The 21637-nt window shown below is 38.9% G+C and overlaps 1 protein-coding gene across 1 annotated transcript in view; it reads left to right on the forward strand.

Annotated features, from left to right (window-relative positions):
- Positions 1–12673: 12673 nt before the first annotated feature.
- Positions 12674–21637, forward strand: part of SERTAD2 (SERTA domain containing 2) — a 112599-nt gene continuing 103635 nt past the window's right edge. The window contains exon 1 of the mRNA XM_029231998.1: positions 12674–13204. The gene's annotated coding sequence lies outside the window, so the exon portion shown is untranslated. The remainder of the gene's footprint in view (positions 13205–21637) is intronic.

Below are 21637 nucleotides of genomic sequence, written 5' to 3' on the forward strand. Positions count from 1 at the left end.
TGCTCTTGTATTTGAATTTAAAACTGATATTTCACAATATAAAAATAAATGATAAAATTCAGGCTAATATTTTCAATTATTGTTTACTTAGAATAACATTAAATAACAATTAAAAAAAAAAGGCAAGGAAAGTTGAGAGAGAGACTGTGGGAAAACCTTTAACAGCACTTTTTTTGGGCCCCTAAAATTGTAGTTCCAAATCTATGGTTTATGTTGCCTTGCAGCTCATGAAAATCCAGGGCTTTTCTATAAAACTCTTGTCTCTGCTGTGGCTACTTAAAGGCCATTTCGAGACCTGGAAGTCAAGAGAAAACTCTTTTCTCTAAATCTCTGCTGTGCAATATCCATACCCTGAGGGAACAGGCTGGGGTAGAGAAAATGTAGGAAAACCACACTTGTTAATATCTCAGAATACTGTCCCCCCTATATTAAAAACAAAAAACAGAACAACACCTAGCAACCATAAATTCGTTGAAGGCAAGGACCTTCTTTCTCTTGCGCTTAACCATAGAGCTTTCCTTTAATAGGGACTTAATAGTTGTCCTTTTCCTCAATAAATATTTGCTCATTTAAATGTAAAGTGCTCTTTCATCATGCAGTTCTCAAACACCTTCAAAGCCTCCCTATTGCCTTAACCTACAAATTGAAACTCCTAACCAGGCATTTAAGGTTCTATAATCTGGGTTCAATCTACTTTTCCAAATTCATCTCCCAAGACTCCCTAGAACTCCGTCAGTAATGGTCGCACAAATACGGAATGACTGGGTTACACAGCTCCTAGGAGTTATAGAAACTACAGATGGATAAATCATTAGCCCTTTTACGGTTAGGTTTAGGTAATACATACGAGCTAACATTAATGTCCCAATATTGGGAGCCAGTGATGAGTGTTATACAGACCCTAAATGGGAGTCATTAAGATATTCAATCCCGAGAAGAGTCATCTCCTCAGGATCACATCCTGGCTTCTGCAGAAATCAGGGACCCAAAGCTAGCTGGGTCCCTTCTAGCTAGGTTAGAAGCCTGCAGCTGTTGTTTAGTCCACCGGGAAGGGTGTGGGCCGCTGGGCCTCACGTGCTGCGCTGTGGAGCTCCCTACCTGGGCTTAGGCAAGTTCCTGGACTTTAAGGACCATGAAATCATAGCCATTACTAAGTGTCAGAATTTCACATGCTAGTAATGAGCCATTAAGGAAAGCTTTGGGCAGAGATAAGCTTTTAAGGCAGTGTAACCCAAGCAGGGGCTATTCTCAGTGTACCTTGGTGGGAATCAATTGTGTTTCCAACATGCCTGCGTGGGGGAGATTCGTAACCTGACAGGGCTGGGAGAAACTTGAAGAGCCATTGCATCCATGCCCTTGTCTTTAGTTTAGAAAACTCCGAAATCTTTTTTAAAAATTACCTATCTATGCCCAAACCTGGTAACTCCTTCACTTGTTTGTCAACCCTGATTTCAGAGAGCTATTTCTGATATCTAACCTAAATCTCCACAGCTAATTATCTTTTTCCATCTCCTCCCTCTCAGTCAACTTTAAAAGGCCATTGTGTCTACTGCTTACTGACACACAGCTAATATTACAGTTACTGTTATTGTTTCATCCTTACAGTTGTTACTAGCATTGACAGCACACTAGGAGGTACAGAAAAAATACATAAGCAGGGCTTCCCTGGTGGCGCAGTGGTTGAGAGTCCGCCTGCCGATGCAGGGGACACGGGTTCGTGCCCCTGTCTGGGAAGATCCCACATGCCACGGAGCGGCTGGGCCCGTGAGCCATGGCTGCTGAGCCTGCATGTCCAGAGCCTGTGCTCCGCAACGGGAGAGGCCACAACAGTGAGAGCCCGCGTACCGTCAAAAAAAACAAAAAACATAAGCAAACACATTTCTAGATCAGTCTTGAAATACAGCTTTTTAAAATCTAGTAATGTTTAGGTGTTCCTGACTTGGAAATGGGGAAGTAGGCAGATGTGAGAAGCAGAGTGGCAAGGGTGTATTCTATATCTCTGACTGTGGCCACTCCTCAAGAGCCATCACTTACCTCCCACCCAGCCTGGGAAGGAAACTTAGAACCAGATAAATGTATATTAAACACGTATAGGGGAGCAGGGAGGCGATTGGGGATGGCATGGTGGTAGAAACCGTGGGGGCCTGCGAAGGAGTCCACTCCGGGGCATGGTGGGGAGGGCCTACATGAAAACTGCCACAATTTCATGTGAAAACTAGGAGGAAATATTTGAGTTGAAAATGAGTCATAACAGCACCTTCCTTATCCTTCCCTCAAAGTGCCCGGCTAAGAGCAGAAATGAAAAACATTGATGCATCCTCTAGTGAAAGACATCCCAAGGCCTGGGGCTTACACCATCTTGTTGTTTCTTACTGTTTTTTACTTATAAAACATTTTAAAGATTTATCCATGTTGCAAGATGGACACTTAGTGCATTACTTCCAATAGTTGCATGTTATTCTATGATATATGCTACGTTTTATTTAACCTTCCGTAATGCACAGGTGATATATACTGTTTGCCAACAATATGCTGCTACTTCAATTGCTGCTGTGATGATTGTCCTCGCTTGTGCCCTTTTACGGACTTGTGCAAGAGTTTCTTAGAGGTATGTATTCCCAGGAGTGGAACTGCTGGGCCACAGGAAAACACATACTACATTTTATTACATATTTCCAGATAACTTCAAAACAGCTGTACCAGGGACTTAACTCCCAATAGCAATGCATGACAGTTCATGCTTCCTCCCATCCTAGCCAACACTTGGTGTTGCCTAACTTTCACATTTTTGCCTATTTAATGGATGTAAAGAAGTGTGTTGTTGCTTTAATATGCATTTATCTGATTATAAGTGGGATTGTATATCTCTTCATCTACTTTTTTAAATTGAAGTATAGTTGGTATACAATATTATGTAAGTTACAGGTGTACAATATAGTGATTCACAATTTTTAAAGGTTATATTCCATTTATAGTTATTATAAAATATTTGCTATATTCCCATGTTGTACAATATATCTCTTCATCTACTTGTTAGTCTCTCAAGCTTCCCTTCTGTAAATTTGCCTGTTCATATCCTTTGGCTATTTTTCTATTGTGTTTCCTGTTTTTTTCTTCTCAATATAATAGGAATATAATTCCTATTATATCCTAGACATTAATGTCTTCTTGGTTTGGAAACACCTCTCAGTCTATCAACTTTCTCTTAGCTGGTCTATGATGTTCTTTGTTAACCAGAAACTTTAATTTTGATATAGTCAAGTTCATCATTCTTTTGGTTTTATAGTTTATGCTTTCAGAGTCTTATTGAAGAAATCTTTTCCTATCCTAAGATTCCAAAGCTACTCTTCTGTTTTTAATTTCTATTAGCTCTATAGTTTTCCCTTTCCCTTTTAGGTTTTTTTATTCACTGAAATTTCACCTTTCCGAATGGTATGAGATATGGATGCAGCTTTACTTTTCTCCATGGTGAACCAATTTTTCCAACATTATCTATGAAACAAAACTTGTGTTAGGTTGGATTATTATTCCCAATCCTTCGTGTCCTCCATGCTATAGAATTATACTCCCATGCTCTTTGCCATGTGGTTTTGCAGCACCTTCCGCCAATTTGTTAGACTTGGCCATGTGACTAATTTGGTCAATGAAATATTAGGAGATGGCAGCAGACGTGTTAAATGTGTTTGGGTGATGAGACTTCATCTCTTGAGCTCCTGTCATTGCCAGAATGAGGCATGTGATAAAGACCTGAACTAACCTGTGTCCTGGAGCAAAGCCCAGCTGAATTCGGCTGAGTCCAGCCAAGTCTTGACCAGACCAGATGAGATCAGTAGAGACCTGTGAGAGAGAAAAAACAATGGCTGCCATAAGCCACTGGTATTTCTGGGTTGTTCATTACATGGTATTATTACTGCAGCAATAGTTGACTATCTCTACATGATTTTCTCATAGATTTGTGATGTTACCATTATCACATACCAAGTTCTCATAGGTAAAAGTGTTGTTTCTGAGTTCTCTATTCTGTCCCACTGTTCTACATGTCTGCTACTGTGACTTATGTCATTATCTGGAAGGGTAAATTTCCCCTCTATAATTTTTGTTTTCAAAAATGACCAGATTATAATGGAATTCAATCTTCCATATGTATTTGAGAATGTTTAAATTCTTCAAATCCCATTAAAAGTTTGAATGGTTTGCACTGAGTTTATGAATACATTTAGAGATCACTGATATCTTAAGAATGTTACTCCTATCCACAGACATTATATATACCCCTATTCAGGTCTTCTTTGAAGTCTGTTAATAGCATTAACATTTTTTCCCATGAAAGTTTTGTGCATTTTTTTCTTAGGTTAATTCCCAAAGACTTTAGAGTTTTGTTGCTATTGTAAGAAGTATCTTATTTTCTAGTTTGTTAGTATTAGTATGTAAGTATACTTTTGGTTTTCATGAATTGATTTTGAATTTGGGAATCTTGCTGTATCAGGATAAGGTTTGGCTATCTGTAACACCAAGAACACACATACACAAGCCAAAATAACAGTGGCATGAATGAGATAGATGTTTATTCAAGAAGTTCCAAAGTTTGGAGGTAGACATTTTAGGGCTGGTGTTAGTATAGCAGGTGCCTTCTTTCTTGTTCTGCTATGTGTGGCTTCCATATTCAAACTCAGCTTACGGTCTAGGATGACTGCCGAAGCTCCAGCTATTGTATCTTCATTTCAGATGGCAGGAAAGAGGATGAGGCACATTCCTTCCTTTTAGGAATGTGTGCACCAGTTCTGCTTTTAACCCATTGCCTGGAACATGGCAATACTTAGCTACAAGGGAGGCTAGCAAATGTTATCTTTATTCTGGTTGGCCTTGTGCCCCATAAAAAAAAAAGTAGTTCTTTGGAAGAAGGGGAGAAAAGCATCTCTGTAACCTTGCTGCATTCTTTTATTATTTCTAATAGCTTATTGTTTCTATAAGGTGTTTTATGTGGTTGATCATATTACTGCAAACAATCCCAATTTTATCTCTTTCCTTCTGATTCTTCTATTTAATTTCTTCTTCCTTTTATTACAAATCTTATTTTGTCAGCCAGGGCTTTCAATATCATGTTAAACAGCAGTGGCAACCTTCTCTTGATCCTACACTTAAATGGAATGTGTTTAAAGTTAATCAATTAATAATATTTTGCTGTACATTTTTGGTCCTTCATAAAGTTAAGTAAATTTCTTACTATTCCTAACTTTCCTGAAAGTTTTTATTATTAATAATGATGCACATTCTCGAATGATTTTTCTCTCTTATTCTTTTTGAGGTGAGTTATTTGGATAGGTTTTCTGATGTTAAATCATACTTGAATTTCTAGAATAAACCCTACTTATTATGTTTTCATGATAAATGGCTAGATAGGTAGCTAGACAGGTATATTCTAAAGAGAAGGAAATGAATATCAAGGGTTTTCCCAGTTCACTGGAGTAAGAATGTTGGATTTGGTTAGTTAATATTTAGAAATTTTTGCATTTATGTTCATAAGCGAAATGGGCCTATTTTTAAATTGTCCATTTTCAGATTTAGGGTCTAATTCTGCTGTTTTTGTTTTTTTCCTTCTCTGCCTCCTCTTGCTCATGGTGGCGTTTTTTTTTTCTTTTTTTTTTTTTAATATCTTTATTGGAGTATAATTGCTTTACAATAGTGTGTTAGTTTCTGCTTTATAGCAAAGTGAATCAGCTATACATATACATATATCCCCATATCTCCTCCCTCTTGCATCTCCCTCCCACCCTCCCTACCCACCCCTCTAGGTGGTCACAAAGCACAGAGCTGATTTCCCTCTGCTATGCAGCTACTTCCCACTAGCTAGCTATTTTACATTTGGTAATGTGTATATGTCCATGCCACTCTCTTCGTCCCAGCTTACCCTTCCCCCTCCCCGTGTCCTCAAGTCCATTCTTTACCTCTGTGTCTTTATTCCTGTCCTGCCCCTAGCTTCTTCAGAACCTTTTTTTTTTTTTTTTTTAGATTCCATATATATGTGTTAGCATATGGTATTTGTTTTTCTCTTTTTGACTTCCTTCACTCTGTATGACAGACTCTAGGTCCATCCACCTCACTACAAATAACTCAGTTTTGTTTCTTTTTATGGCTGAGTAACATTCCATTGTATATATGTGCCACATCTTCTTTATCCATTCATCTGTCGATGGACGCTTAGGTTGCTTCCATGTCCTGGCTATTGTAAATAGAGCTGCAGTGAACATTGTGGTACATGACTCTTTTTGAATTATGGTTTTCTCAGGGTATATGCCCAGTACCGGGATTGCTGGGTCATATGGTAGTTCTATTTTTAGTTTTTTAAGGAACCTCCATACTGTTCTCCATAGTGGCTATTATCAATTTACATTCCCACCAACAGTGCAAGAGGGTTCCCTTTTCTCCACACCCTCTCCAGCATTTATTGTTTGTAGATTTTTTGATGATGGCCATTCTGACTGGTGTGAGGTGATACCTCATTGTAGTTTTGATTGGCATTTCTCTAATGATTAGTGATGTTGAGCATCCTTTCATGTGTTTGTTGGCCATCTGTATATCTTCTTTGGAGAAATGTCTGTTTAGGTCTTCTGCCCATTTTTGGATTAGGTTGTTTGTTTCTTTGATATTGAGCTGCATGAGATGCTTATAAATTTTGGAGATTAATCCTTTGTCAGTTGCTTCATTTGCAAATATTTTCTCCCATTCTGAGGGTTATCTTTTTGTCTTGTTTATGTTTTCCTTTGCTGTGCAAAAGATTTTACGTTTCATTATGTCCCATTTGTTTGTTTTTATTTCCATTTCTCTAGGAGGTGGGTCAAAAAGGATCTTGCTGTGATTTATGTCATAGAGTGTTCTGCTTATGTTTTCCTCTAAGAGTTTGATAGTGTCTGGCCTTACATTTAGGTCTTTAATCCATTTTGAGTTTATTTTTGTGTATGGTGCTAGGGAGTGTTCTAATTTCATTCTTTCACATGTAGCTGCCTAGTTTTCCCAGCACCACTTATTGAAGAGGCTGTCTTTTCTCCATTGTATATTTTTGCCTCCTTTATCAAAAACAAGGCGACCATATGTGCGTGGGTTTATCTCTGGGCTTTCTATCTTGTTCCATTGATCTATGTTTCTGTTTTTGTGCCAGTACCATACTGTCTTGATTACCGTAGCTTTGTAGTATAGTCTGAAATCCAGGAGCCTGATTCCTCCAGCTCCATTTTTCTTTCTCAAGATTGCTTTGGCTATTCAGGGTCTTTTGTGTTTCCATACAAATTGTGAAATTTTTTGTTCTAGTTCTGTGAAAAATGCCAGTGGTAGTTTGATAGGGATTGCACTGAATCTGTAGATTGCTTTGGGTAGTAGAGTCATTTTCACAATGTTGATCCTTCCAATCCAAGAACATGGTATGTCTCTCCATCTGTTTGTATCATCTTTAATTTCTTTCATTGGTGTCTTATAGTTTTCTTCATACAGGTCTTTTGTCTCCTTAGGTAGGTTTATTCCTAGGTATTTTATTCTTTTTGTCGCAGTGGTAAATGGGAGTGTTTCCTTAATTTCTCTTTCAGATTTTTCATCATTAGTGTATAGGAATGCAAGAGATTTCTGTGCATTAATTTTGTATCCTGCTACTTTACCAAACTCATTGATTAGCTCTAGTAGTTTTCTGGTAGCATCTTTAGGATTCTCTAAAGATTCTCTAGTATCATGTCATCTGCAAACAGTGACAGCTTTTCTTCTTTTCTGATTTGGATTCCTTTTATTTCTTTTCCTTCTCTGATTGCTGTGGCTAAAGCTTACAAAACTATGTTGAATAATAATGGTGAGAGTGGACAACCTTGTCTTGTTTCTGATCTTAGAGGAAATGGTTTCAGTTTTTCACCATTGAGAATGATGTTGGCTGTGGGTTTGTCATATATGGCCTTTATTATGTTGAGTTAAGTTCCCTCTATGCCTACTTTCTGGAGGGTTTTTATCATAAATGGGTGTTGAATTTTGTCAAAAGCTTTCTCTGCATCTATTGAGATGATCATATAGTTTTTCTCCTTCAATTTGTTAATATGGTGTATCACACTGATTGATTTGCATATATTGAAGAATCCTTGCATTCCTGGGATAAACCCCACTTGATCATGGTGTATGATCCTTTTAATGTGCTGTTGGATTCTGTTTGCTAGTATTTTGTTGAGGATTTTTGCATCTTTGTTCGTCAGTGATATTGGCCTGTAGTTTTCTTTTTTTGTGACATCTTTGTCTGGTTTTGGTATCAGGGTGATAGTGGCCTCGTAGAATGAGTTTGGGAGTGTACCTCCCTGTGCTATATTTTGGAAGAGTTTGAGAAGGATAGGTGTTAGCTCTTCTCTAAACGTTTGATAGAATTCGCCTGTGAAGCCATTTGGTCCAGGGCTTTTGTTTGTTGGAAGATTTTTAATCACAGTCTCAAATTCAGTGCTTGTGATTGGTCTGTTTATATTTTCTATTTCTTCCTGGTTCAGTCTCGGAAGGTTGTGCTTTTCTAAGAATTTGTCCATTTCTTCCAGGTTGTCCATTTTATTGGCATATAGTTGCTTGTAGTAATCTCTCATGATCCTTTGTGTTTCTGCAGTGCCAGTTGTTACTTCTTGTTTTTCATTTCTAATTCTATCGATTTGAGTCTTCTCCCTTTTTTTCTTGATGAGTCTGGCTAATGGTTTATCAATTTTATCTTCTCAAATAAACAGCATTTAGTTTTATTGATCTTTGCTATTGTTTTCTTCATTTCTTTTTCATTTATTTCTGATCTGATCTTTATGATTTCTTTCCTTCTGCTAACTTTGGGGTTTTTTTGTTCTTCTTTCTCTAATTGCTTTAGGTGTAAGGTTAGGTTGTTTATTTGAGATGTTTCTTGTTTCTTGAGGTAGGATTGTATTGCTATAAACTTCCCTCTTAGAACTGCTTTTGTTGCATCCCATAAGTTTCGTGTTGTCGTGTTTTCATTGTCATTTGTTTCTAGGTATTTTTTGATTTTCTCTTTGATTTCTTCAGTGATCTCTTGGTTATTTAGTAGCATATTATTTAGCCTCCATGTGTTTGTATTTTTATAAACTTTTTCCTGTAATTGATATCTGGCCTCATAGCGTTGTGGTCGGAAAAGATACTTGATTTCAATTTTCTTAAATTTACTGAGGCTTGATTTGTGCCCCAAGATATGATCTATCCTGGAGAATGTTCCATGAGCACTTGAGAAGAAAGTGTATTCTGTTATTTTTGGATGGAATGTCTTATAAATATCAATTAAGTCATGGTGGGTTTTTTCTTCATTTGTTTTGTAATTTGGATTGTGAGCTAATGTTAGGGCTCTCTCTTTGGGAATGCTAATGAGACCGGGTTGAAGCCTCTATCTTCAATAAAGGATGTGCTTTTGCTTCCCAGTCCATATGGGTTGTATATAAGCTCTATGAGATAACAAAAATCTCATATAGTACTTTTTTTTTTTTTTGGTAACCATAATAGTTCTTAGCACATCATTAGTCTCACTCCACTCTTTAGAAAAAAAATGACAGTAACAATATAAATGTATTGATATCATTTGTATATTGAAATTTGCATTTTGAAATGTGATTCCCACATATAAAAAATTCTGTCTTTGTATACTTTGAAATCATAAACTAGTTTCACACATATTGTAGATTTATACATAACATCAATTACAATGATATTTTTAAGCTTATACATTTATTTGACTTCCCCATATTTTAAGTGTTGTAGTTATAAGGTATGCCTATGGTATTTATGAAAGCCCATTTGCCAACTTCATCCTTTTTTTGTTAGGGATCACCCTGCCAGTGTATAAGACAGTCCTGTGCACAAGAAATGTAGAAAGGGAAGTGATCACAAAAATGAGAGATAGAAAATATATAGGAGAAAGGAATATATGTGGAAGAAAGAAAATAGATATGTGTGAGAAAGGGAAAAAGAAGAAAGGAAGAAATAAATAAGGGTTTTTAAATTTTCAAAAGGAAGGAGTAAACAGGGGTTTTCAAATGAAACATTTGATATTTTAATATTTTTTCAAGTAACCGGGGGTATTTGCTAAAAAAGCAGATGTCCAGGACCAGACTACAGAGATAATGAGTCAATAGATCTGAGAGCAGACTCAGGAATCTAGGTTGGCCTTAGACAACCATTTAAGAAATACTGGAATAGGGTGAGCACAGAATTAGAAAATGACACATGGTGGGGACTGGAGACATGCCAATAACAACTGACAAAGGAGCAACTTCTGCCACAGGATGCTAACCCTAGCTATTTGGAGATCCTCTGAAAGATACTAGTGTATGTCTAGACTCAAAATCTCTTTCTGTGTTTTCAGTACCATCCACAGTATGTAAGATAACACTCCGACCAATGATATTCACCTGAGCCATAAAATGACCTCACAGTGAAAGAAATAAGAAACAGGCTTTCTAAAAAGTATTATCAGCATTATTCTTAAATGCAGTAAAACAGCCCACACTAGAAACAGAGCTGATTTTTCTCACATGAGGGATTTAGTGTGTTTAAATTATCACAGGGTGACCTGGCTAAGGGAACATGGCCCACCTCCTGCAGATCACTATGTCCTGGGATGAGGATGCTGGCCTCCTTGCACTGCCGAACTCCGAAGAAGTTTCAAAACACCGAGGGGCAACAGATACACAATCTGGGCACTATGAGAAGTCTGCAGCTTGGTTCATTTTCTTAGGTGGGCTTAGGATACAGGCTGAAATCATGGAGTAGGGCTAAAATCAGAAAGAGAAGAGGTAAGTGGTGTCAGGCTGAGTGTCACAATTACAGTTTAGGGGAAGGATCCATACCTTAAAATGACAATAATCAAGGAAAGCCCCAATATGACTGGAATAAGCCTGAAGGCTTATTGTTCACTTATTATGTCTCCTCTGAATTCCAGACCACTGTAGGTTTTAATCTTATAATTATGGGGGGAAAAAATGATCTTGCTCACTTCAAGACCGTAAATCAACCCTAGGTCTCTCTAGTTGACTTGTCTATGGAGAATGGACTTTGGGTATTCTAAGTGGTTTTGAAAATCTTTTTTTTGTAGGTATGTGATATGTGATTTGTCTTTCCTTGGTTTCTTGGTAGGAAGCAATTGTCGTAAATTTCAAATAACGTGCAGAAGTGCACCTTGTGGGAAAGAAGGTGGATTTTTGCCAGTGTATTTGCTTTTGTGGGCATCTCTGTTCAGGTTTATTAGTGATAACAGTTCCTTTCAAGTGCGTGGAAAGTGTTAAGGTCTGTAAAATGATTACGAGACAGTAGGCAAGAAATTGAGAAAAAGCCATAGCTCCTGGGAATAAGCCGCGAGAAGATCTAGTAGTGAGTGCTCCCTAGGATTGCTGTCAGGGTACAAGGTGAGGACCGTGGGCAGAGAAGTGGGAGCGGTGCGGGAGAGAGGGCTGGAGGTAGCTAATACATATATACACGCACAAAGCCCATACAGCTTCACTCATGCCAGGTTAAGAAATGCCTTTTCCAGAAACTCAATAAAGAAATGGTATGCATTCAGGAGCTGTTTCAACCTGTCCACACCCTACCCTGACTTCCCCAGAAAACAGTCAAGCAAGGAGGCAAATGCCATTGCCAAGCCTCCGGTCTCTGGCGTCCAGCTCCCTCAGCTCCCAGAGCACAGCCCCACAGGGCGTCACACGGAGCTGTCTCCAAGAGTGGGCACTGCACCGACCTGAGGCAAAGTTTTGATCTGATTCGCTCCAAATCTGTCTGCCACTCGAGAGTGGGGTTTGGCCGCAGAGGCTCCCCGACAGCACCAGGCAGAGGCTGAGCAGCAGCAGCAGTAACAGCCTGAAGGCTGAGTAAGGAGCCAGCCTCCGCCGCCTCCTCCTCCTGCCGGCGCGGAGTCGGCAGCACAGCCAGTCCCTATCGCTGTCACGCCGCCAGCAGCGCGGCCCCTCCGCCCCCCACCCCACCCCGCACGGCCCCAACCCTCTCACTGTTATTTGCTTGACTGACCCGAAATGGGCAGGAGGGAGGACCTGGGCGCCTGAGGGAGGGGAGGGTGTTGGCCCGCCCACTCCTTCCCCTCTGGCTCTCTGCGGCAGCTTCTCCTCCTCATTGGTCACACACTTGTGTCCATCATCTCCACGCGGCCCCGGGATTGGCAGAAGGCGCACTTCGGGGCGAGGAGGGCAGAGTGACTCCGCTGGTCTCCGGCGCCTCATCTTTCCCTCCACCCCCCCTTTTCAACGTCCACCCACCTCTCCCCAGCCCCCACTCCATTCCCCCTCCCTCTTCCAGTTCGCGGCAGTGTCCTTAGAAGACTCATTGGGCCAGGGGCGAAGCCAGCCGCCTATCGAGCCGCGCCGTCATTGGCCGACGCCCACGCCCGTCGGAGCGGCAGGCTTCGCCACTGGGTGGCTTCTCTCCGCTCCCCGCCCCCCCCAAAGCCTCGCCCTCTCAGTCGCCTCCTCCCCTCCCGGCTCTTCCACTGCCCCCTTTCCCCTCCCGTCCCCGCCGCGTCTCCCCTGTCCAGCTGGGCGGGGACTGCTGTACGACTCTGTAAAGTCTGTGAGTCACTGCACAACCTATCAGTCCAATTAAATGTCTTGAGCGAGCCGAGCAGGCGGTGCTGCCGCCGCCGCCGCTCGCCCAGCCGCGGCCGCCCCTTCTCGCAGCGCCCCTCTGATCCATGGCTGTCTGTACTTGTTACGGTGTAACCTCCTCCTCCGCCTCCTCCGCCTCCTCCTCAGGAGCCGCTGCAACTTCCCCTCAGCCAGCCTCCTCCTCTGCTTGGGGACTGCAAAGGCATGGGATAGACCTAGAGCCACTTCTCTCTCCCCTCCAGCCCTCGCTCAATCTCCCCCCTTTAAATTAAAGTCTGTTCCTCGCTCCTCGTCGTTTTAGGGATTTATTTGTCAGTCTTTAATTTCCCCTGATTTTATTTTCCCTCCCTGGGGCAGGGGGGTCGCAGGGGCCGGTGGGTTTATTTTAGGGAAGGGGCTCTCCCCCCTCCCCCCGTTTCTCCTTGTCCCTTTGCGGCCGTGACTTGATTTTCCTGCCCCTCTCCGCTCCCACCCCTCGAACTCAGCGTCCTGCACTCGAGTGACGCAGCGACACCCTCCGCCCACAGCCCAGACGTCCCCTCCCTCGCTGCCACCCCGACCCGTCTCGGGGCTGGACCCGGTGCCGACTTCACAGAAGGGTGAGTACCGTGTTGGGTTGGCGGAGGGGTGGGGGAGAATCTAGAAAAATGTTGTAGCCGGTCCACTCTGGGGAGGGCAGGGATCACGTTGTGGGCTGGAGGTTCCCGGTCAGGCGTGGATTTGAGGTGGCGACTGCCTCCCCCTCTCTCCCTCTTCCCCCGCCCCTCGACTCCTTATTCACCAGCCTTGCTGTATTTCTAGGTATTGCCAGACTTCCACCATCGGGGCATTATAATGCTTATAAAATGAGCTGTAATGGCATGCTTTCTTAGTGAGTGGTCATAGTCAACGATGTGATCTGATAGACTGTATGACCTGCAAAAAGTGCAAAACGGCTAATGGGTAGGTTTTCCTCCAAATCAAAGTTAAACTTTTATTCAATAAAGGCAAAGTAAAAGGCATTTCTAATTTGAATGTGTGGAGATAGACCAAGAGAAGACAGGTTGCCTTGTGGCATGGCTTACTATTTTTATTTTAAAATAGTTCTTTAGGTTCCCTTTTGAAAAAAAAACGTGAATTCAGTATTAACGTAAAGGTTATGAAGTCTTTGAACCTGTTGGAGGAAAGCAAGGTAAGATGCAAATCCAGCTTGACACTTCATCTTTAGCTCACCTCTATTCTAGCAAGAAATTAAAGCACAGAATTTTTTATTTCTCCGTCACTGGGCACAGTGGGGTGTGCTAAGGACAAAAAGGGCTTTTTTTTTCTTTTGATATCTCTCTTTTGTATACTTGATTGCTCTTGAACAAAATTTTAATTTGGTCTCTTGGTTGTTGGCTGTTCAAAAGTACACATACTTGGCCATATATGCTTTATGAGAATCTTGCCCTATGCATCTTTAATATTTAATTTGAGATAAAACTAAAAATTATGAGAAATAGTTACTCTGAATCACCTTCTGAGGTCGCTTTTGAGAATTCAGCCTATTTTAAATGGTATTCCTCTTTTTGAATCAAGTTCTGGTCTAGTTGTCCACAAGATTCAAATTAGGCCAAACCAAACATGTTTTGAAATATTAAAGTACAGGAAAGGCCTTTTAGTAGTTCATTCTCTCCTTCTCTTTCAGACTAACCAGAATAAGTTGTTGATAAATTTAATTGTAAAGAATAGACTGTTCCTGTACTGAAATCTGCCAAGTTTCTACAGAAAGATTTCTTTTTAAAGAGGAGAAATGTGTTTATGATCAGCCAAAAGTAGTAAAGTTGACTCAAATGTAAGTGCTGTCATAAGGAAATGCTTATCATAAGCCCCAAAACCTTGCAGAGTGTTTCAGGAAGACTTATACAAAGTCTTTTTCAATTGTTTAATAAATTTCATCATGTGGTCTTTTTCTTGAGTGTAAGACTGAATTATTGAGAGGCCTCAGAGCAGAGGCGAGCCATGCTGCCTGAGTTTGAATCTAGCCATCATCCCTGGATGGCTGACTGACCTTAGGCAGGTTTCAAACCTGGCCTGTGAGGGTTTTCTCCTGTAAACGGGAGGAATGACTTTTCATCTAAGGGTTGCCTTAAGGATAAGTGAGAGGGCACAAGTCACAGAGTACTTGCTGTTAGCTGCCCCATCATCATCATCACCATCATCATCGTCCACTGAGAGGATGTGTGATGTAGTGGTTAAGGGGACCTCCACAACCAGACTGTAGGTTCAAGTGCCAGCATTTCCTCTTGCTATCCTTGTGATCTTGGCCGCGGTAACCTCAGATTCCCCATCTATAAAGCCGGGATAATAGAAAAATTTACTTCACAGGGTTACTGTGAGGTCGGAATGAGTTTGACTAGTATTTGGTACATCTTTTCAAGTTTAATTCTGTTTTGTTCCTGGTATGTCTTGAAACAATGGGTGACTATATTTTTTAGAACTATACTTTTTGTAAAGATAAAGAATTATTGCTGTCATTGAAATAAGCAGAGTTCTTATCCATATGCATGATGATTTATGGGATTTATACTTTTCAATGAAGTTTATATGAGTTTTTATGAAAGTTAGTTATTGGATGAGTTGAGTTGATCACTCTTTCATTTAAACTTGCATAACCAAATATATATACCACTATTATAACGATACCTATCACATATTTGCTGTTATATGTGGTTTTCTCCTCTACTAAACAGAAAGCTCTTTGAGGGTAAGGATAGTGTTTCATTCATAATTTAATCCCAGGTGCCCAGCAGAGTACCTGGTACATAGGTAGGCTTAATGAATGCTGTAGAATGAATTAAACAATGTTATTCTCAATTTGTTTATGAGTAGTTGAATGACATTGTAAGTGATATTATGGAGCATACTATTATTTGTGGTGTTGAGTTGAATTTTTATGTTCTCAATTACTATTTTTGGAAATGGAGAGGGAATTATAACATGTTTTATTAGGAAAATATTTTTCATTTTGAAGATTGAACTTAAAATATTCTGAAAAGTACATATCAAATGTCTTCTTTTAATACCTGATGTGGCCATTTTTTTTACTGAAAGAATTTCTGACTCCCAAACTTCCTGTAACTAAGTTGGATGTTATTATAATTAATACAAATTATACAAATTAGATTTTGAATGTCCCAAATGATGATGTGATGTTATTATTGGCTTCAGAATCAATAATAATAAAGAGAATTTATCAAACCAACACTGTGGAAATAAAACGATATCATTTCCTTAAGGACCTAAGCTTTATTTCTCTTTCCATTCAAGAGTGAAATTCTTTCTCTTGAGCAGTCTTAATAAATAATTAGCTTTTCAAATAGGCGTAGTAAATAGTGTAATAGGAATCATAAAGAAGGTATATGTAATTAGCAAATAAAGCACTTTAACTAACTTCACCACACACTTAATAGGCATTACACAATTGGGTAATGTATCTTTTTAAATAAGAAAATTGATCGGGCCTGTGCCACCCGCTTCATTTATAGAATCATTCTGCTTTACTTGTCAATAAAACCAGTTTAATTACTGTGCCCTCTGAAATTATAAAAATGCAAGAAATATCTTTCATGAAAGAGATATCCTCAGTAACAAAATCTGAAAACTAATCTACTCAGAAGTGTTACAGAGTTCCGTAACATTGTTAAAACTTTTCAAATATGTGAACTATCTAGTACAATGTGGGTACTTTTGTATATATAATCCTTTGTCTAACCAAATCATCAGTTATCCAGTTTAGTTGAATATATTGCATTTTCACTGGCTAAAACAATTAACTTTTTAAAAGTCGCCCTTTTTTGTTCATACACTTTTAAAGCAGCTAATCTAAAATGAAACTTTAAAAAATTAATTTATAGGCACTTAGAAACTACACTTAAGTGTCTGGTCTGCAAGATGAAAGGTCTGAGTTTTTGCTTAACACATTTCAGCATGACTATTTCTGTAGCTCATATCTCTTTCATTTAACATTTTTCGTTTTGGTGAAGACATTTGAATATTTATTGATATTTTACAGATGTATATAATGTCTTCAACTTTTAAAAAAGTGAAGTTTCTGATGAAGAATTGTCTGGGGGTTTCCCTGGTGGCGCAGTGGTTGAGAGTCCGCCTGCCGATGCAGGGGACACGGGTTCACGCCCCGGTCTGGGAAGATCCCACATGCCGCGGAGCGGCTGGGCCCGTGAGCCATGGCCGCTGAGCCTGCGCGTCCGGAGCCTGTGCTCTGCGACGGGAAAGGCCGCAACAGTGAGAGAACGGCGTACCAGAAAAAAAAAAAAAAAAATATATATATATATATATATATATATATATATACTCTGTCAGTGATCAAAAGGAGAGGAAAATTATTTTTGTGTTATCTATTGACATAAACTTAGAATTAAAGTCGCTGGAGTTCTAGACTGAACCATGCTACCGATTGGCACATGACCTTGAGCATTACCCTTAACCTCCAGGACTCTCCCTGTTCTTATCCTTTTTTTTTCTTTTCATCGTTATTAGATTATAATTGCTTTACAATGTTGTGTTAGTTTCTGCTGTACAACAAAATGAATCAGCTATATGTAACCTATATCCCCTCCCTCTTGGGCCCCCCTCCCACCCTCCCCATCCCACCCCTGTGGTCCTCACAAAGCACGGAGCTGATCTCCCTGTGCTATATAGCAGCTTCCCACTAGCTATCTATTTTACACATGGTAGTGTATATATGTCAATGCTACTCTCTCAATTCGTCCCACCCTCCCCTTCCCCCTACGACCCCGCCGTGTCCACAAGTCCGTTCTCTATGTCCTGCCCTGCCACTAGGTTCATCAGTACCATTTTTCTAGATTCCATATATATGTATTAGCATACATTATTTGTTTTTCTCTTTCTGACTTACTTCACTCTGTATGACAGACTCTAGATACATCCACATCACTACAGATGACTCAGTTTCGTTCCTTTTTATGGCTGAGTAGTGTTCTCATCCTTTCAGTGGGAAGAGGGAAGGCATTTACCCTGCCCTCACTCACAGAGGACATTGTAGGGATAAGTTGTAAGTGCTTTTTAAGAGCATTGGAGAAGGACAGGGTGGAAGCAAATACAAAGTAAACATTTGCATTTAGAAATGGACATTTGTTTGTCATTATTAAAAAGTTGTGACTTGAGATCTTTTGTCTGAAGGGCATTTTTCCTTTTAACTTTATATTTGTAGAGACTTCTTACTGGTATATTCACAAGAAAGTATAAGGTACCTAAAAGAGCCAAGAAACTTTGAAAGGGATTTTAAATGTTAACATTGAGTTTTGGTATATCCTAGATTATAGCAGATGTTGATATTGTAAGAACAAACTTTATGTATCTAGGAGATAATACATTTTATTAACTTAAAGCTTGTAAAACTTTCACGTGTGTTGCAGGAAAAAATGTTTAGACGTATGTTTTGTTAGCAGTATATTCAAAGAGAAAAATTAGATTATTTACTTTTAAATTTCAAAAGGATTACTTGGCTAGAGGACCCCTTCTTACACTAAGTTATTTTTGTACCTTGAATACAGTGAAATGTGCACATTTCAGAATATAGTGGCTTGAAGGATTTTATTTACTCCAGCGAATCTTTTATTTAGGAAGGTGAGTGAAGACAGATAGGGAAAGTCTGTATTTTAAGAAACTAGTTTTTTTTCCTCTTGTCCCTAAAAATGAGTTCTGAGTCTTTAAAAGTCAAAAAGCCCAGCGTTAGCACATTATGTCAGTTTCTTTGAATTCAGCTTTCCCTCTCTGTGGTTATTAACAGAAGAGTTGTCACAACCTTATGATATTATCACTTTTTAAAGTGGAAATGAAATTCTAGTGTACTCAGAGTAAGACCTATTAAAACAAGTGGGACATACAAAGAAATATTTTTTGTTCCAACTAATATTAAGTATCATGAACAGTGATCCTCAAATGCAAGGTTGCTAAGCAGAAAGCAACTTTTAAAAGTGTATTGTCCTTTTGTCCTTATTGTTCAACATCCAATTGATGAAAACTCAGAACGATCAGATTTCTTTTCTACTTTTTAATGTATAGTCCACACTGATGTTTATAAAGTTTTGTGTGATGTTACGTACAACTATGTAGTATTGAATGTTTACTTTTAACATATTAAAATGACCAAAACAGTCCACCTTTTATTTAAATTTTATCTGATTTTCACAACCTTCTTCCCTTTATTCTACCATTGTTGTTCAGTTTTCTTAATATTACCACTTGAATTTGTGTTTCTTTTAATGCGGCATCTTTCTCATTTTGCTCTTCTTTTCACATTGGTCTTTTTCCTTGATTATGACAGGTTTTTTTCTTTGCCCCTCTTTTGCCTTTGCCTCTGTTTAAGGCATGGAATAGGGGTTTTCATCTATTTCAGTCTGCTTTTATGAGACTGAGGCAAAGGCCTTCCATATAGAAAATTTGCTTTGCCTTATTTTGGAAGATGAGCTCTCTGATCATCTTATCTACACAAAACTTAAGGGGCCATTTTGTAAACCTAAAACCAAGTTTTAACTCATGTGAGGTGGTAAAAAGGGACAATAACGATATGTTTATTATTTACTGATTTTCTATTAATCTCTTTTTTTGGGGGGTTAACCACAGAATATTTTCTTTCCACATTACCTTGAAACATCTCAAACATCCAGGCTTTGTGCTGCTCGGCGCCCAGTGCTGGGCGAGTCGTGGCGGCAGTCTGAGCTATGACCGTGGCCACCTGACCACGTGGGGGGCGAGTGGGCCTGAGAACAGCACATTAGACATGAAGAGCAGGTCCTTTGTTTTGTTAACTCCGTAAAACCAGACAGAACCTCAGACTCTGTCCACTGTGAGGTTTTCCAGGGTTCGCCATTGTTGAATGACTAATGTTCCTCGTGAAGTAACCATTAGCTTTATTGTCTTCCAGTGGCCTCAGCTCAAATGAAATGTATCCCTTTGAGTTAATTTTGTTTTGATTTTAAGACTTCTTTTCACTGAGAAAATCAAAGGGTATGAAAATGAATATGTATTTTTAAACAAAAAAGATTTACGTAAAAATCCTTTGAGTAAAAAGATTTTCTAAGGACTCAAATCCATTAATTTGGAGAGAATGTTTAGTAGTTTCTTTCTTTCTTATTTTTTTAACATCTTTATTGGAGTATAATTGCTTTACAATGGTGTGTTAGTTTCTGCTCTATAACAAAGTGAATCACCTATAAGTTTAATAGTTTCTTAAAATACTTGACATTATTCAGACATTGGTAGTAGAAAACCTTTCAATTTGATTAAATGAAATGAATCCCCTTTTTGATTTACAAAACAAACAGTCCATTGTTACTTTTTATTTAAACAATTCCAATATAGGGTTAGATAAACTTCATTTTGGAGTTGATTACATAAGAGACTTTCTAGAAATTGTACTTTGTAAAATCTATGCCTCTTGGAAGAAGCTTGGTCTTTTCTTTTTTCTTTTGTAAACCTATATCCCATTCCTGACTTCATTCATTTACTCATTTCATTCAACAGATTTATTGAGCACTTACTATGTGCCAGCTACTCTTATGAGGCATATACATTATAGCAGTGAAGAAAAGTAACAAATATTATTGTCCTTGTAGAAATTACATTCTAAACTATTTTGATGTGTTTAGAGCTTGTTATCTACTATTTTGAGTAGTGATAACTAAACACTGTGTAATAATGGTTTGAAAAAAAAGTCAAGATTTCTTCATATGGATTTTATACCTTTTAAGTTGGTACAAAAGTCTAAAACTGAGTCCTGAAACAAAACTGCATTCAAATGGACAATTTTTATTTGAGTTTGAATTGAAATATTAAAAACCTATAATGTTGCTGATGTTTCCACCAGAAATCATGAAATCATCCTCGTTTATGAACCCTGGGAAACCTTACATTGGACATGGTCTGAAATTTCTCCTAGCTTTTCTCCTAGCTTTTCTTTACACCTTTGAAGTTGTTTTCTCACTTTGTTTTCTTTGTGACAGAGCCTGAAAAACGTGTAACACTGAAAATTGCACAATGGAAATGTAGTCATCTCAGCTATATGGCACAATTAACAAGAAAATCTTAAGTTTCCTTTGTCTAGTGTACATAAAGAACTAATCTTTTGTTTCTGTGATTGTAAAAACTGTGTAATTTCCTAAACAAATAAAACCCTTAGTGTACATTTCCACCTCAAATATTAAAGAAGATATATGTGTTTTTGTGGTACAAATAGCACGAGTATGATATAATATAATGATTTTCGTTAATTATTTTATTTTTGTTCATAAATATTTAACACATGTCCCAAGTGCTTGGGGATATCAGAGACTAATAGACATGGCACCTGTCCATAATGGTTTTCACAGTCCAGTTGGGGAGACAAAAGATCCCCACATGAAAATTGTCTCTTGTGCTGGGCAATATGAGATTTAACTTGATGGAAAGCCTGGTGTAGGCCACTACAGTAAGCAAGGTCAAATGGACTTGCCTTCTGGAAGTCCTGGATGGCCTTCATAGGAATCCATCCTTCCTTTTTTTGTTTTTGTTTTTAATCCTTTTAAGTTTGGGAAAGATTGCCATCTTTGTGCCTTAGGCACTTAAGGGTAGAACAGTCCCTTTTCTAGCTACTGCAACTGCTCAGCAAGGAAGGAAAGGAAATGGAGTACACACCCTAGCCATTTATTATCAATACATTCGCTAGCTATTCCCGAGGAAAGCAGGGACTCTGAACTGAAAACAGAATACAAATGCCCCAACTTCCAATGGTTCAACTTCCAATGCTTCAACTTTACCATGGTGTGAAAGTTCTATACATTCAGTTGAAAATGGAGCTGGAATTTTGAGTTTGGATCTTTTTCTGGGCTGACAGTATGCTACACGATCCACTCGTGATGACAGTCACGAGGTAAATAACTAATACACTTACAACTATTCTGTACCCGTACAACCATTCTGTTTTTCACTTTCAGTACAGTATTCAATAAATTACATGAGATATTCAATACTTTAGTATAAAATAGGCTTTG

The sequence above is a fragment of the Monodon monoceros genome, unplaced genomic scaffold (genome assembly GCF_005190385.1).
Source record: "Monodon monoceros isolate NGI ecotype Baffin Bay Population unplaced genomic scaffold, NGI_Narwhal_1 Super_Scaffold_19, whole genome shotgun sequence".
In the NCBI taxonomy this organism is placed as follows: Eukaryota; Metazoa; Chordata; class Mammalia; order Artiodactyla; family Monodontidae; genus Monodon; species Monodon monoceros.